The sequence below is a fragment of the Pan troglodytes genome, chromosome 6 (genome assembly GCF_028858775.2).
Source record: "Pan troglodytes isolate AG18354 chromosome 6, NHGRI_mPanTro3-v2.0_pri, whole genome shotgun sequence".
Taxonomy (NCBI): Eukaryota; Metazoa; Chordata; class Mammalia; order Primates; family Hominidae; genus Pan; species Pan troglodytes.
The window spans coordinates 156,345,142-156,358,761 of record NC_072404.2 but is presented as its reverse complement, the minus strand read 5'-3'; the positions used below and the strand labels follow the sequence as shown (position 1 = coordinate 156,358,761).

General features: G+C 41.4%; 1 long non-coding RNA gene and 1 pseudogene across 1 annotated transcript in view; one reads left to right on the top strand and one right to left on the bottom strand.

The window, feature by feature from the left end:
* LOC107971673 (uncharacterized) overlaps positions 1–13,620 on the bottom strand; it is a 90,775-nt gene that overhangs the window by 11,181 nt on the left and 65,974 nt on the right. The window lies entirely within an intron of this gene.
* LOC742041 (T-complex protein 1 subunit delta-like) lies at positions 4,985–7,018 on the top strand (annotated as a pseudogene).

Here is a 13,620-nt window from a genome sequence, read left to right as displayed (position 1 = left end):
TGTGGAAAAGCTTGAACATAACTAGAAGTTCTATGAGGGATGACTGTTGTATAGATTTGAGTAGCTCGCTGCTGGTTTTATTGTATTCCAGCAATGAGTTTCCAAAGAAATTGTGAAGGCTTGGCCGGGCACAGTGGCTCACGCCTGTAATCCCGGCACTTTGGGAGGTCGAGGCGGGTGGATCACGAGGTCAGGGGATCGAGACCATCCTGGCTAACATGGTGAAACCCCGTCTCTACTAAAAAATGCAAAAAAATTAGCCGGGCAGGGTGGTGGGTGCCTGTAGTCCCAGCTACTTGGGAGGCTGAGGCAGGAGAATGGCAGGGAGGCGGAGCTTGCAGTAAGCTGAGATGGTGCCACTGCACTCCAGCCTGGGCAACAAAGCGAGACTCTGTCTCAAAAAAAAAATTGTGAAGGCTTCTCTGATTTTTTTTTTCCAAGAGTTGTTCTGAATCTTTAGCATGTCCAGTAATTTTTTAATAACTTTTTATTATTGTAGTAAAAACATAAAATTAATGATCTTAACCATATTTAAGTGTACAATAGTGTCAATATTCAAACATATATTATTCAAAAAATAATCAAAATATAAAAGCACTTTAGTGTGATAGTATTTATTGGAGTATGTATAGCAGCTACTCCAGCCACAGTTTTCTTTCTCTGTAACACTGAATGATTCCTGAAGTAGAAAGATTCCCAGTACATATGTTTAAATGAATGCTATTTTTAAAGATACCTAATCCAGATGGTATGGCTAGGGCCTATTTTATAGCCTGTTTAAAAAAATAAAATAAAATAAAATTGGGTGGTTTGTATGTGGTAGAAGTGAATTCCAGCAAAAGGAGAATTCATTCATTTAGACCTTTTTTTTTGTTTGAGACGGAGTCTCACTCTCACCAGCTGGAGTGCAGTGGCGCAATCTCAGCTCACTGCAAGCTCCACCTCCCGGGTTCACGCCATTCTCCTGCCTCAGCCTCCCAAGTAGCTGGGACTACAGGCGCCCACCACCACACCCGGCTAATATTTTGTATTTTTAGTAGAGAAGGTGTCTCACTGTGTTAGCCAGGATGGTCTCAACCTCTTGACCTCCTGATCCACCCACCTCAGACTCCCAAAGTGCTGGAATTACAGGCATGAGCCACCACACCCAGCCCATTTAGAACTTTTTACTGAGCACCTGCCATGTGCTCGACACATGATAGTTGTAGAGGATACAGAGACAAATAGACTTAGTCCCTAAGACTGTGTGAATGAGCATGTGTGTATTACAAAGTATTGGCAAGATCTCAGAAACGTGCTTAGAAAAGTGCAGATGCACTGTTATTCTTGGCCAATGCAGCTGAGCCAGGTGTAGGTGGATGATTACCCCAGGATGTTGAGCTGAGAAACAGGATCTCAGCCTGAACCCAATGTAGCTCAGCAGATGTTTGAATTATGTGATCTCCAGCTTTTGGGAAAGATCTGAATGTAAGAGGAACTTAAGAGAATTAGCATGATATTTTAAAGAGAATAACTGCATTACATTCTAACAGCAGACCTGAGTCAGAAAACAAGTAAAGAATCAATGTATTGGTTTGCCGATGGAAGAGCTTCAGTGAGATCTCAGACCCTGACCCTGCAGTGAGCCTTGGCAATGATTGACAGGGAAGTTTGTAGATAACGCAGAAGTAGATTAGTGTGCCACTGCTCCAGGCTGAAAATCAGAAATGAAAGCTAAAATACATTTGTACATAAGCTATACCTTCAATTGATAGAGCAAGCTGTGTGACTCAAAACAGCCTGTACAGAAGTACGATGGACCAGCTGGAAGGTATCAATAGAAGATAAGGAAAAGTTAACTCTTGACACCAGGGAAGTCAACAAATTTCAGGACAACAGTGACCAATGGTTAAGATGGTGACTAAGTGTAATCAGAAAAAAATCTTTAACTCCAAGTTTAGACTAGCCAGTTTGTTTAATTGGATTTCTCTGGTCAAAACCTAAACTATTGGTGCTTTCTAACGTGTGGGGATCAGTGTGCATAGACCATTTTGCCCTCGATTTCAGCATAACATAGTAAAAAGACTGGGTTTTAGATTCAAAAGTCATGGGTTTGTGATATAGTGTACTTACTGATTATGTGACGTCAGTTACTTCTCTGAACCTCTTTCCTTCTCTATAAAATCATAATACTTCACTGGATTAATGAAATAAGATATTTGTGAAAAGAACTCTGTAAATTATAAAAAGTTAAAAACTTTTACATATAGCACATTATGTGACTAGTAAGTACTGCTGTGTCTTACTAGCGCAATTTTCTGTGGCAGCATTGACACATATCTCCTAAAAATATAAAGTTCGCCACGTTTACAAGCAGCATGATAGGTTCAGGAAGAGGAGGTAGATGAGAGGTAACATCTTATTATTTATGTAATTATGGGCTCCATAAGTTTATTTTTTAAGCACCATATATGTGTGTTTCAAAATAAACATAAGGCATCATATATTTAAACATATATAACCATAATGCTTGTATTTATAAATCATTTTCCAAGAAAGAATAAATCAAAATTTGAAATTCTGCCTGCTTCACCCCGTCTCTCTTTACTCACACATTTCTCCCAAAGATCCTATGTGCCTAATTTTAGAGATTTAGAGCAGGGAACAAACTTCAGGAGCAATAAATAGGGGGAAACATCTGTTATCCTGCCAACCCTGCCTTCATGGCTTTCGTTAAGTACTCAAGAAAGGTTCAGAAGAAAGCATTTCTTAAAAAAAAAAAAAAAAAAGATAGAATCAGCAAAACAAACAGTATTACATTCAAGGATACTTAGATAAAACAGAGAGACTGTCCAGCCCTGGATACTAAGATAACTGGATAAACAGTAAAACTTTTATGCTGAACTTAAAACAGTGAAATGTTTTTTAAATGCCATAAAGGCAGCAAAATGGAGAGAAGAGTTATAAAACTAGCCAGATGCAATTTTGTAACTTAATTGGAGATGTGGCAATATTACAGATTCACATTAAAGTAGAAAGTAGAGTTAAACCAAGGTAGATTCTAAGACCTTTTCCATTCTACTTAAGGAAATATGTGTTTTCTGAAAGGATGGATTCATTTATGGAGAATGTTCTGTGTCCCTGTTGCAGAAGACCGAGCTCCACCTAGCCTTGTCTCAGTAAGACAATCTAAATTGGGCTCAGTGCAGAATCATTTTCCCGATAGAGCCACAAACAATTGGCCTGTTGAGTTTAGAATAAAAACTATTCTAAACAGAAATTGAAAGACTAAGGATACAGATTAATCTAAAAAGAGCTCCAGTCTGAGAATATCTGTGAGAAATGGCCAGTGGGTTAAGCACCAAACTAGTAACAAGTTAATATTTAAAAAGAGGGTTAGAGATAAAAGAGGTCAATGTTTGCATCATCAGGAATGACTTCCCAAGCAGGACAGCAATAAATACAGATAAGGCCAGCATTTCTGGAGTGTTTAATACATTGCGCTTTGCAGGCTATATCTTATTTGACGCCCCCCCATATGATAAATATCCCCATTTTGCAGATAAGGAGACCAATGCTCAAGATCACACAGCTATAAATGTCTAGACTGAAGTTTTAAATTCAAACTGCTGACTCTAAAACATGTACCTTCTTTTTTTTCTATTCTCCATCCCTGGTAGGTGACAAACCCTGTACCTTTCATCACACTCTTAATGTAGGATTTTCACAAGCAGAGAGAAAGGGTTGAAGCAAATGGTATGAACAAAGACCCACAAGCAACCATAAAAACTTTGCTTAGTGAGAGCTATGGTGCATGGCCTGGCAACCTCAGAGTCATAACCTGAATAAACCAACACTGAGCCCTCAAAGTCCCACTGTCTTTTCCTGACCTGGTGATGTAGCTCTAACCTCTCTGAGTATTATTATACCAGTAACTATCATTTGTCAAGTGCTTCACCATTTGCTAGACACTCTGCTTCACTCTTTTTTTTTGAGACAGGGTCGCGCTCTGTTGCCCAGGCTGGAGTGCAGTGGCACCATCTTGGCTCACAGCAACATCCGCCTCCCAGGTTCAAGTGATTTTCCTGTCTCAGCCTCCCAAGTAGCTGGAACTACAGGCATGCGCTACCACACCCAGCTAGTTTTTTTGGTTTTTGTTTGTTTGTTTGTTTGTTTGTTTGAGACGGAGTCTCGCTCTGTCGCCCAGGCTGGAGTGCAGTGGTGCGATCTCGGCTCACTGCAAGCTCCGCCCCCCGGGTTCACGCCGTTCTCCTGCCTCAGCCTCCAGAGTAGCTGGGATTATAGGCGCCCGCCACCACGCCCAGCTAATTTTGTTTTGTGTTTTTAGTAGAGACGGGGTTTCGCCATGTTGGCCAGGCTGGTCTCTAACTCCTGACCTCAAGTGATCCACCTGCCTCGGCCTCCCAAAGGGCTGGGATTACAGGCGTGAGCCACCCGGCCTGCTTCACTCTTACTGTAAGTTGTATCACTTAATCCCTACAACGGCTCTAAGAGGTAAGTATTATTTTCCCCCATTTTATACACAAACAAGTTCAGAGCTGTGGTTCTCAACTCTGGTTATGCATTAGAATCAAGATTCCTGTCACCGGTCCCCCTCCAGACTAATCAGAATAGGGGTAGATAGAGAAAAGCTCCTTAGGTGGCTCTACTGTGCAGCCAAGGTTAAGAAATATGGTTTAACACAGTATTTCTCAAACTTAAGTATTCATCAGCAGCATCTTGAGGGTTTGTTCAACATAAATGGCTAAGCCCCACTCCCAGTTTCTTGTTCAATAGATCTCCAACAGGGCCCAAGAATTTGTATTTGTAATAGGTTCCCAGGTGTGGCTGATGATGCTGGTCTGGAGATCACACTTTGAGAACTATGGTTTAAAGTAACTTGGCCAAAGTCCCCCAGCTGGTAGATTCCTGTGGCCCTCTAGCTCCCTAGTGGAATTCCATAGCCATCCTGGAGCCTTTCCCTAACCCTAAAGGAGCACATCTTTAGAACCTGACAGCAAAACAAACAAAAAACAAAACAAGATGTAACACATAAGGAGAAAGTTTTAGTTAACATGCCCAAGTAAAGATGTTGTTTGGACCATGGAGCAGGGCACCCACCAGGGCTGCCAGCTGCTGTGTGAAAGGTGCCTGTCAGGGATATGACAAGCAGGCTGAGATCTGGTTCAGCAACATCACAGCCAAAGCTGTTGCTGATGCTATTAAAACAAGCCTTGGACCAAAAGGAATGGGAAAAAAGATTAAAGGTGGAAAAGGCAATGTGATCACTACAAATGATGGTGCCACCATTCTGAAACAAATGCAAGTGTCACATCCAGCAGGAGAATGCTGGGGGAGCTAAGATATAGAAGCAGGAGATAGCACTGCATCAGTTGGCACTATTGCTGGCTCTCTCATAGGTTCCTGGGCCAAGCTTCTTCAGAAAGGGATTCATCCAACCATCACTTCCAAGTCATCCCAGAAGTCTTTGGAAAAGGGTATTGAGATCTTAAGTAACATATCTCAACCTGTGGAACTGAATGACAGAGAAACTTTGTTAAACAGTGCCACCAGTTCTTTGAACTCACAGGTTGTCTTTCAGTATTCAAGTTCTGCTTCCTCCGACGAGTGTAAATGCAGTGATGAAAGTGACCCAGCTACAGGTACTACTGTAAATCTTAGAGATATTAACATACAGTCATGTGTCATGTAACAGTATTTCAGTCAACAACAGACTGCATATGACAGTGGTTATAATGCCATGTATTTGCTGTACATTTTCAATGTTTAGATATGTAGTATTCAGTATAGTAACATGCTGTACATGTTTATAGCCTACAAGCAATAGGCTATACTATGTAACTATGTGTGTAGTAGGCTATACCACCTAGGTTTGTGTAAGTACACTCTATGATGTTTGCACGACAAAATGACCTAACAATGCCGTTCTCAGATTGTACCCCATTGTTAAGCAATACATGACTGCGGTTAAGAAACTTGGTGGAAAAATTGATGACTGTGAGTTGGTGGAAGGTCTTATTCTCACCCAGAAAGTGGTAAATTCTGGCATAACCCAATTTGAAAAGGCTAAGATTGGGCACATTCAGTTTTGCTTATCTGCTCCCAACAGATTTGGAAATCAAGTAGCAGTTTCTGACAATGTTCAGATGGACTAAATGCTATGAGAGAGAGAGCCTATATTTTAAGTTTAGTATAGCAAACTTTTACAAATGGGATATAATGTCCTTCTCATACAGGACACTTTAGAGACGCTCCTAGTGATCTTGCATGACATTTCCTGAACAAAATTATTATGTTGGTTAAGAATATTGAAAAAGAAGATGTTGAATTCATTTGTAAGACAATTGGAACCAAGCCAGTTGCTCGTACTGACCAAGTCACACTGACATGCTGGGTTTTGCTGAGTTAGCTGAGAAGGTCAGTTTAAATGGTTCTGGAAAACTGCTCAAGACTACAGGCTGTACAAGTGCTGGAAAAACAGTTAAAATTGTCATAGGACTGAAGAATTGAGCCTTCCATTCACGATGTGCTATGTATTATTTGCTGTTTGGTGAAGAGAGCTCTTACTGCAGGAGGTGGTGCTCCAATAGAATTGGCCCTATGGTTAACTGAATGTTTGTGAACATTGAGTGGTATGGAATTTTACAGTGTTCATGTTTTGCAGATGCTATGGAGGTCATTCCAACTACACTAGCTGAAAATGCTGGCTTTGAATCCCATTTCTACAGTTACAGAACTAAGAAATCAACATGCCTAACAAGAAAAAAATTGCAGGCATTAGTATCAAAAGGGCAGTATTTCCATTTTGGAAAACTGGCTGCCCAACTTTTGTGATTTCATTTATTGCTCTGACCCTAGCAAATGAAACTGTCCAGAGAATTCTGAAAATTGATGCTGTGGTAAATGCTCAGAAATCTGGATAATACTGACTGACTTACACTCTTATAGCTACTAGTATTGTGGCTGAAGGGGAAGATCACCTTAGTGCTCCTTATTATTTGGAAGATTGTTTCCTCTATGAATTCCTGGGCTTGGTCTTCCAATTGGCATTTGCTTGAAATTGCATTGATACAATTTAGTGAACACATTAAATATTTGGTTTCCCAAAAAGATAATTATTTACATTTAATTTATATAATTTATTTTATAATTTTTATCAAAATTTTAATAGACATTTTTGGAGTGCAGTTGGAAAAACAATCCATTTGGAAAACCAAATAGGAGAGAACACAAGAGAAATTGTAAAATGCAAGAATAATGTGGGGACCCATATGAGATGTTGAAAATTATGTAATTAAAATTGATTTTTAAAAATCAGACCACTGACATTGGTGGTCTCAAAGAGGTATTTGTACACTCATGTCTACAGTGACATTATTCAGACAAATGGTCTGCTTCTGAACACAGAAGTGCATACAAAGAGGTAGCCATTGTTGTTGCACCTCCTCCTATTCTTGCAAGCCCCTCTGCCTTTAGCTGAAGTGACTTCAGGGGATTTAAAGGGTAAGGACCCTCTTTTCTCCTCTATTTTTCTCATTTTACCCTTTTGGGAGCCAGGCATTTTGTCACTACAAAAAAATACAAAAGATAGCTGGACGTGGTGGCATGTGCCTGTGCCTCTAGTCCCAACTAATCAGGAGGCTGAAGCAGGAGGATCAATTGAGCCCAGGAGGTTAAGTCTGCAGTGAGCCATGTTCAAGCCACTGCACTCCAACCTGAGCAACAGGAAAAAATATACACACACACACACACACACAGAGAGAGAGAAATGATAAAGGAATTTAAACATTTCTCTAAAAAAAATAAAGGAAAGTTATGTAAAAATTAAAAGAAAATGAGGAACTAAAAAGCCATAAGGCATGTAGAAAACATAGCAAAATAACAGAAGTCCCTGCTTATCAGTAATTACTTTAAATACAAATGGATTAAAGTCTCTAATCAAAAGACAGAGATTAAAAGAATGGATAAAAACACATGATCCAACTATATGCTGTCCATAAGAGACTCACTTTAGATCCAAAGATACACGTAGAATGAAAGTGAGAAAATGGAAAAAGATATTCCATGAAAATATTAACCAAAAGAGGATGTCTCTATTGCCTAGAATCTGACTCAGTTGGCATCACTAAATTTTTGTTGAATGAATGAAAGAAATATCCAAACTCACCTGGATTGAAGAATAAATGAGGTACATTTTTCTCATTATATTAAAAGAGAAAGTAAGAATAAAAGGAAAGAGAGTAGGAGAGACAGAAGGATGGAGGGAAGAATAAAGAGAAAGATAGATGAATGATAATCCATTTGAATTGACACACAATATGATTTAGTAGAACTGGAAAAATTGGTGGCAGTGTGTTTAGTTTAAACTTACTGAAAAAAAATCTGGCAGCATGTATACTTAGCTGTTAGTAATATCCATGTTTTTTGACTCCAAAATGCAAGTCGTAGACCTTGTTTTCTTTTTTTTTTTTTTTTTTTTTTTGAGATTGAGTCTTGCTCTGTTACTCAGGCTGGAGTGCAGTGGCACGATCTCGGCTCACTGCAAGCTCCGCCTCCTGGGCCCACACCATTCTCCTGCCTCAGCCTCCCAAGTAGCTGGGACTACAGGTGCCTGCCACCACACCCAGCTAATTTTTTTTTTTTTTTTTTGTATTTTTAGTAGAGACGGGGTTTCACCATGTTAGCCAGGATGGTCTCGATCTCCTGACCTCGTGATCTGCCCTCCTTGGCCTCCCAAAGTGTTGGGATTACAGGCGTGAGCCACCACGCCTGGCTGACCTTGTTTTCTAAATACTATTCTCCAACAAAAGAAATTGTGGTTCCTTGGAAAAATAGTGGATTCCAGAGCTGGGAGAGGTTAAGACACAAATTATGCTAAAAAGTAATGAAGTGCCCCCCCATAAAAAAAAGGATGGGGATCTTGTTGAAAGGGCACGAGAGCCAAACTGAAAGAGCCCCCTATGGCCAAGGCTGAAACAATTTGAGCAACAAAATAAATAAGAATACTACTGGATTAAGCATAGTACTATATTATGATAGTACTAGATTAAAACCCAATGGTTAAATAAAAATCTTTGAGTCCATACAGTATAAATAAATTGAGGAGAAGGTACTTTACTTTACAGAAGAATTCCAATTGTAAAATGTAAGGAATAAGGAAATAGAAAATCTCGGTTAGAATATCGCAGTAATAATAACTGCAAGCAGTATCCACTGATGGATGCTAAAATTGATGGGCAAAAGTTTAAGGAGAAGCAGGATATTTGTATGCTCTCAAAGTATCCCCCCCACAAAAAATATTATTTACAAAGAGAAAAGTAGTAACTTTATGGTGGAAAAAAAATTCTTAGTTTTGATAATTATACTCTGGTTATAAGATGTTAACATTAAGGGAAGTTGGGTGAAGAATATACAGGAATTCTCTGTATATTTTTGCAACTTTTTGGTAAGTCTAAAATTTTATTTAAAATTTTTTGAATTGTACTTTCAAAAAGCTTTTTTGGCTGGGCACAGTGGTTCATGCCTGTAATCCCAGCACTTTGGGAGGCCGAGGCAGGTGGATCACCTGAGGCCAGGAGTTCGAGACCAGCCTGGCCAACATGGTGAGACCCTGTCTCTACTAAAAATACAAAAATTAGCTGAACGTGGTGCACACCTGTAGTCCCAGCTACTTGGGAGGCTGAGGCAAGAGAATCGCTTGAACCCAGGAGGCAGAGGTTGCAGTGAGCTGAGAACACACCATTGCACTCCAGCCTGGGCAATAAAGCGAGACTCCATCTCAAAAAAAAAAAAAAAAAAGTTTGTTTTTTAAAAATATGTTTCAGGAAAAAAAAAAATTGACACAGGGTCTTGCTCTATCACCCAGTCCGGAGGTCAGTGGTGCAATCATGGCTCAGTGGCAGCCTCAACCTCCTGGGCTCAAGCAATCCTCCCACCTCAGCCTCTCAAATACCTGGCACTACAGGTGCATGCCACCACACCCAGCTAATTCTTTTACTTTTTGTGGAGCCAGGGTCTCATTATATTGCCCATGTTGGTATTTAAGACTATTTTAAGACAACATAGGCCAAACACAGTGACTCACGCCTGTTATCCCAGCACTTTGAGAGCACTGTGGGAGGATCACTTGAGCCCATGAATTGGAGACCAGCCTGGGAAACAAAGTGAGACCCCGTCTCCACAAGAAAATTAAAAATTAGCTGGGCATGTTAGTGTGTGCCTGTGATTCCAGCTACTCAGGAGACTGACGTGGGAGGATCGCTTGAGCCTGGGAGGTTGAGGCTGCAGTGAACTGTGTTTGGGCCACCGTACTCTAGCCTGGGCAACAGAGATCCTGTCTCAAAAAATTTTTAAAAAATGAATATACGAGTTCATGTATAGAATGCTGTCAGTTATCAAAAGAAAAATGCAAATGAACAAAAAGACTGGAGGAACTATGCCCAAATATTAACATTTGTTGCTTATGAGAGATGAGACTATGGTTGGTTTTCTTTTCTACACTTTCTGAATTTTCCGTCACGAATGCTTACCATTTCATAATAATATGCAAAAAAAAAAAAATGTTAAAAGAGCTAAAGGAGGGCGGGGCATGGTGGATTATGCCTGTAATCCTAGCACTTTGGGAGGCCAAGGCAGGTGGATTGCTTGAGCTCAGGAGTTTGAGACCAGCCTGGGCAATATGGTGAAACTCCGTCTCTAGAAAAAAAATACAAACATTACCTGGGTGTGGTGGTGCATGCCTGTAGTTTCAACTAGTTGTTGGGGCTGAGGCAGGAGGATTGCTTAAACCTGGGAGGTCGAAGCTGCAACGGGCCAATATCACACCACTGCACTCCAGCCTGGGGGATAAGGTGAGATTCTTATTCAAGAAAAAAGACAAGGCCATGCATGGTGGCTCACACCTGTAATCCCAGCACTTTGTGAGGCCAAGGCAAGAGAATCTCTTGAGTACAGGAGTTTGAGACCAGCCTGGGTAACATAGGGAGACCCTATCATTACAAAATAAACAAATTAGCCAGGCATAGTGGTACGTACCTGTGATTTCAGCTATTCAAGAGACTGAGGTGGGAGATCACTTGAGCCTGGGAGGTCGAGGCTGCACTCCAGCCTGGGTGATCGAGCAAGACCTTGTCTCAAAAAAAAAAAAAAAAAAGCTGAAGAAAAAGCAAGAGGGACAAAAATGGGAAGAGAGAACATTCCAGGGTAAGGACATAACATGAGGACACAAATGTGGCATTGGAAGATGGCATAGACTTAAAAAGAATAAGGCTGGGCACGGTGGCTCATGCCTGTAATCCCAGCACTTTGGGAGGCCAAGGCGGGCGGATCACGAGGTCAGGAGATCGAAACCATCCTGGCTAACACGATGAAACCCCGTCTTTACTAAAAATACAAAAAAAATTAGCCAGGCGTGGTGGCAGGCCCCTGTAGTCCCAGCTACTCGGGAGGCTGAGGCAGGAGAATGGCGTGAACCAGGGAGGCGGAGCTTGCAGTGAGCTGAGACCGTGCCACTGCACTCCAGCCTGGGTGACAGAGTGAGACTCAGTCTCAAAAAAAAAAAGAAAGAAAGAATAAGATGTTCGCTATAGCTAGAGCATAAGTGGCATTTTGGGGAAGATTTGAGAGAGAGAGAGAGAAAGAGAGAGAGATCAGGCTGGTGAGATAGGGCCTTGTGGGCCATTGTGAATTTTGGCTTTACCCTCAGATAATGGGGAACTATTAAAGGGACATGGCAGGGTAATGATGTCAGATCCATAGTTTACAGAGTTTCCTCGGGCAGCCAAACGGACGGTGGACTAAAATAGACTAAAAAAGGTGGAAGGAGGTAAGTCAGGAGAGCACCAGGGTGGTCCATATGACAAATAAGGAGAGATGGATTTGATCAGAGACAGTGGGAATGGTGAAAAAGATCCTTTTAGGTTGGACCCAGGACCAGGAGGACCAGCAAGAGCTATAAGTGCTCCCACGCCAGTCAGTTTCATTTATATTTCCAGGGAAAATGGCCCATATCAGACTCCTAGAAGGCTGGTGCCCTCAGGATTTTAGAGTTAATCCCAGAGCCAGATAAATGGCCAGCCAGACCAGGGCAACAAGTCTGATGGGCGATGTAGGGGCTGGGTCACTCTGGGTCTCCAACCACAACTTGACAGGTCAGCTGGGCAACAGTGGAGCAGAACCCAGGAAGAGCCAGGCCCTCGGGCAGTGTGTAAATCCCACACAGGGATACAGGAACCCAGAGGCAGAGTGATCCCTGAGAGACAAGAGGTCCACCTTTGCCAACAAGGGGCTGGAGCTCTCGGTAAACAAGCAGCTCTGCTGCTGTGAGGCAAATGGCCCTGGGTGCTCTCTGTAGCTGGTTCACAGGCAGTTCAATTCTGGATGGAGAGGCTGGCATAAGTATGCCACAAGTATGGCATAAGTAGAAGAGAAAAAAAAGATGACAAAGTCATTACCACATTAAAAATCAAAAGTGGATACATTGAGTTAGACTTAAGGGAAAGTAAAGATTAACTCACACAAATTTGATTATACACAGCCTTTTAAAAATACCCCTATGATGTAAAAATTGAGGTTTGTCTATTTTGTGTTTTCTCTGCTTTGGATCTCTTCCCTTCTTTGCCCGTAGCTTGTGGTGGGAGACCAGCAGGGGTAAAAACATGACTTTCTTTCCTAGTGTCACGAGACCTACATTTTTTGTTGCTGTTGTTGTTTTTTTGTTTTTGTTTTTGTTTTCCTCAAGTGCCTTGTCAATTAGTGTGAATTCACTAAGGCAATTATGCTCGCAGGATGGGCTCAATCCACCTACTGAGAATCATCAGGGGCTTCTCTGAGTCAGCAGGCTGGGCTGCAGCCCAGGAATCTGCATTCCCAACAAGCTCTTCCAGGTGTTAAATATGCCTCTAAAACATGAGAATCCCTTTTAGGAATTCTGGTGGAAGCAAAATTGAAAGAGATAAACTCTGGTTCCAAGCTGCTTATTTACTAAGCCCCAAGATGCAGGCATCCAGATGACCTGGGCTCTTACCTTGTGCTTGGGAATATATCAAAGATGCACTGACTTTGCATTGTGGTGTCCTCATCACCTAGTCTCCTTCAGCCTCTGGTTTTATCGTTCTCTCCGACAAGCTCAGACATCTGTCTTAATTTATCCTTCGTGAGTCCTTGGTGTTGATAATTGTTTATCCCTCTAATATGATCTAGCATGATCTCTTGTTTCTGCAACAGTCTTTATGTGGGGATGTTTTGGGATAGAGGTAGTCAGCCCATTCCAGTCCCTGGGTGCTAAATTGTAGCCATGTGGTCTGCTTCAAGCTATCTGTGTAGGTTGTAAATTTTATTAGGGAAAAGAAGGCATGTCCACAATGATCTTTCTTGTGAAAAATAATCACCTAATCTCTCCCCCTCCTTCATTAATCTAAGAAGTCTCCTATTCCATTTCACAATCAGCATAAATAGCAGGGAAGATGAAAGTGAAGAAAAGCTCAGTGACCTCATTTTGAGATCACAATTTGTCTCTAGCACAACAAGCGGGCCCCCCCAGCTCTTCTCCAACTGCAGATAACAGTTTGCCATATTACCAAACCCTCACTGGCGCCAACACCCCAAGGAGGGTAGGCAACT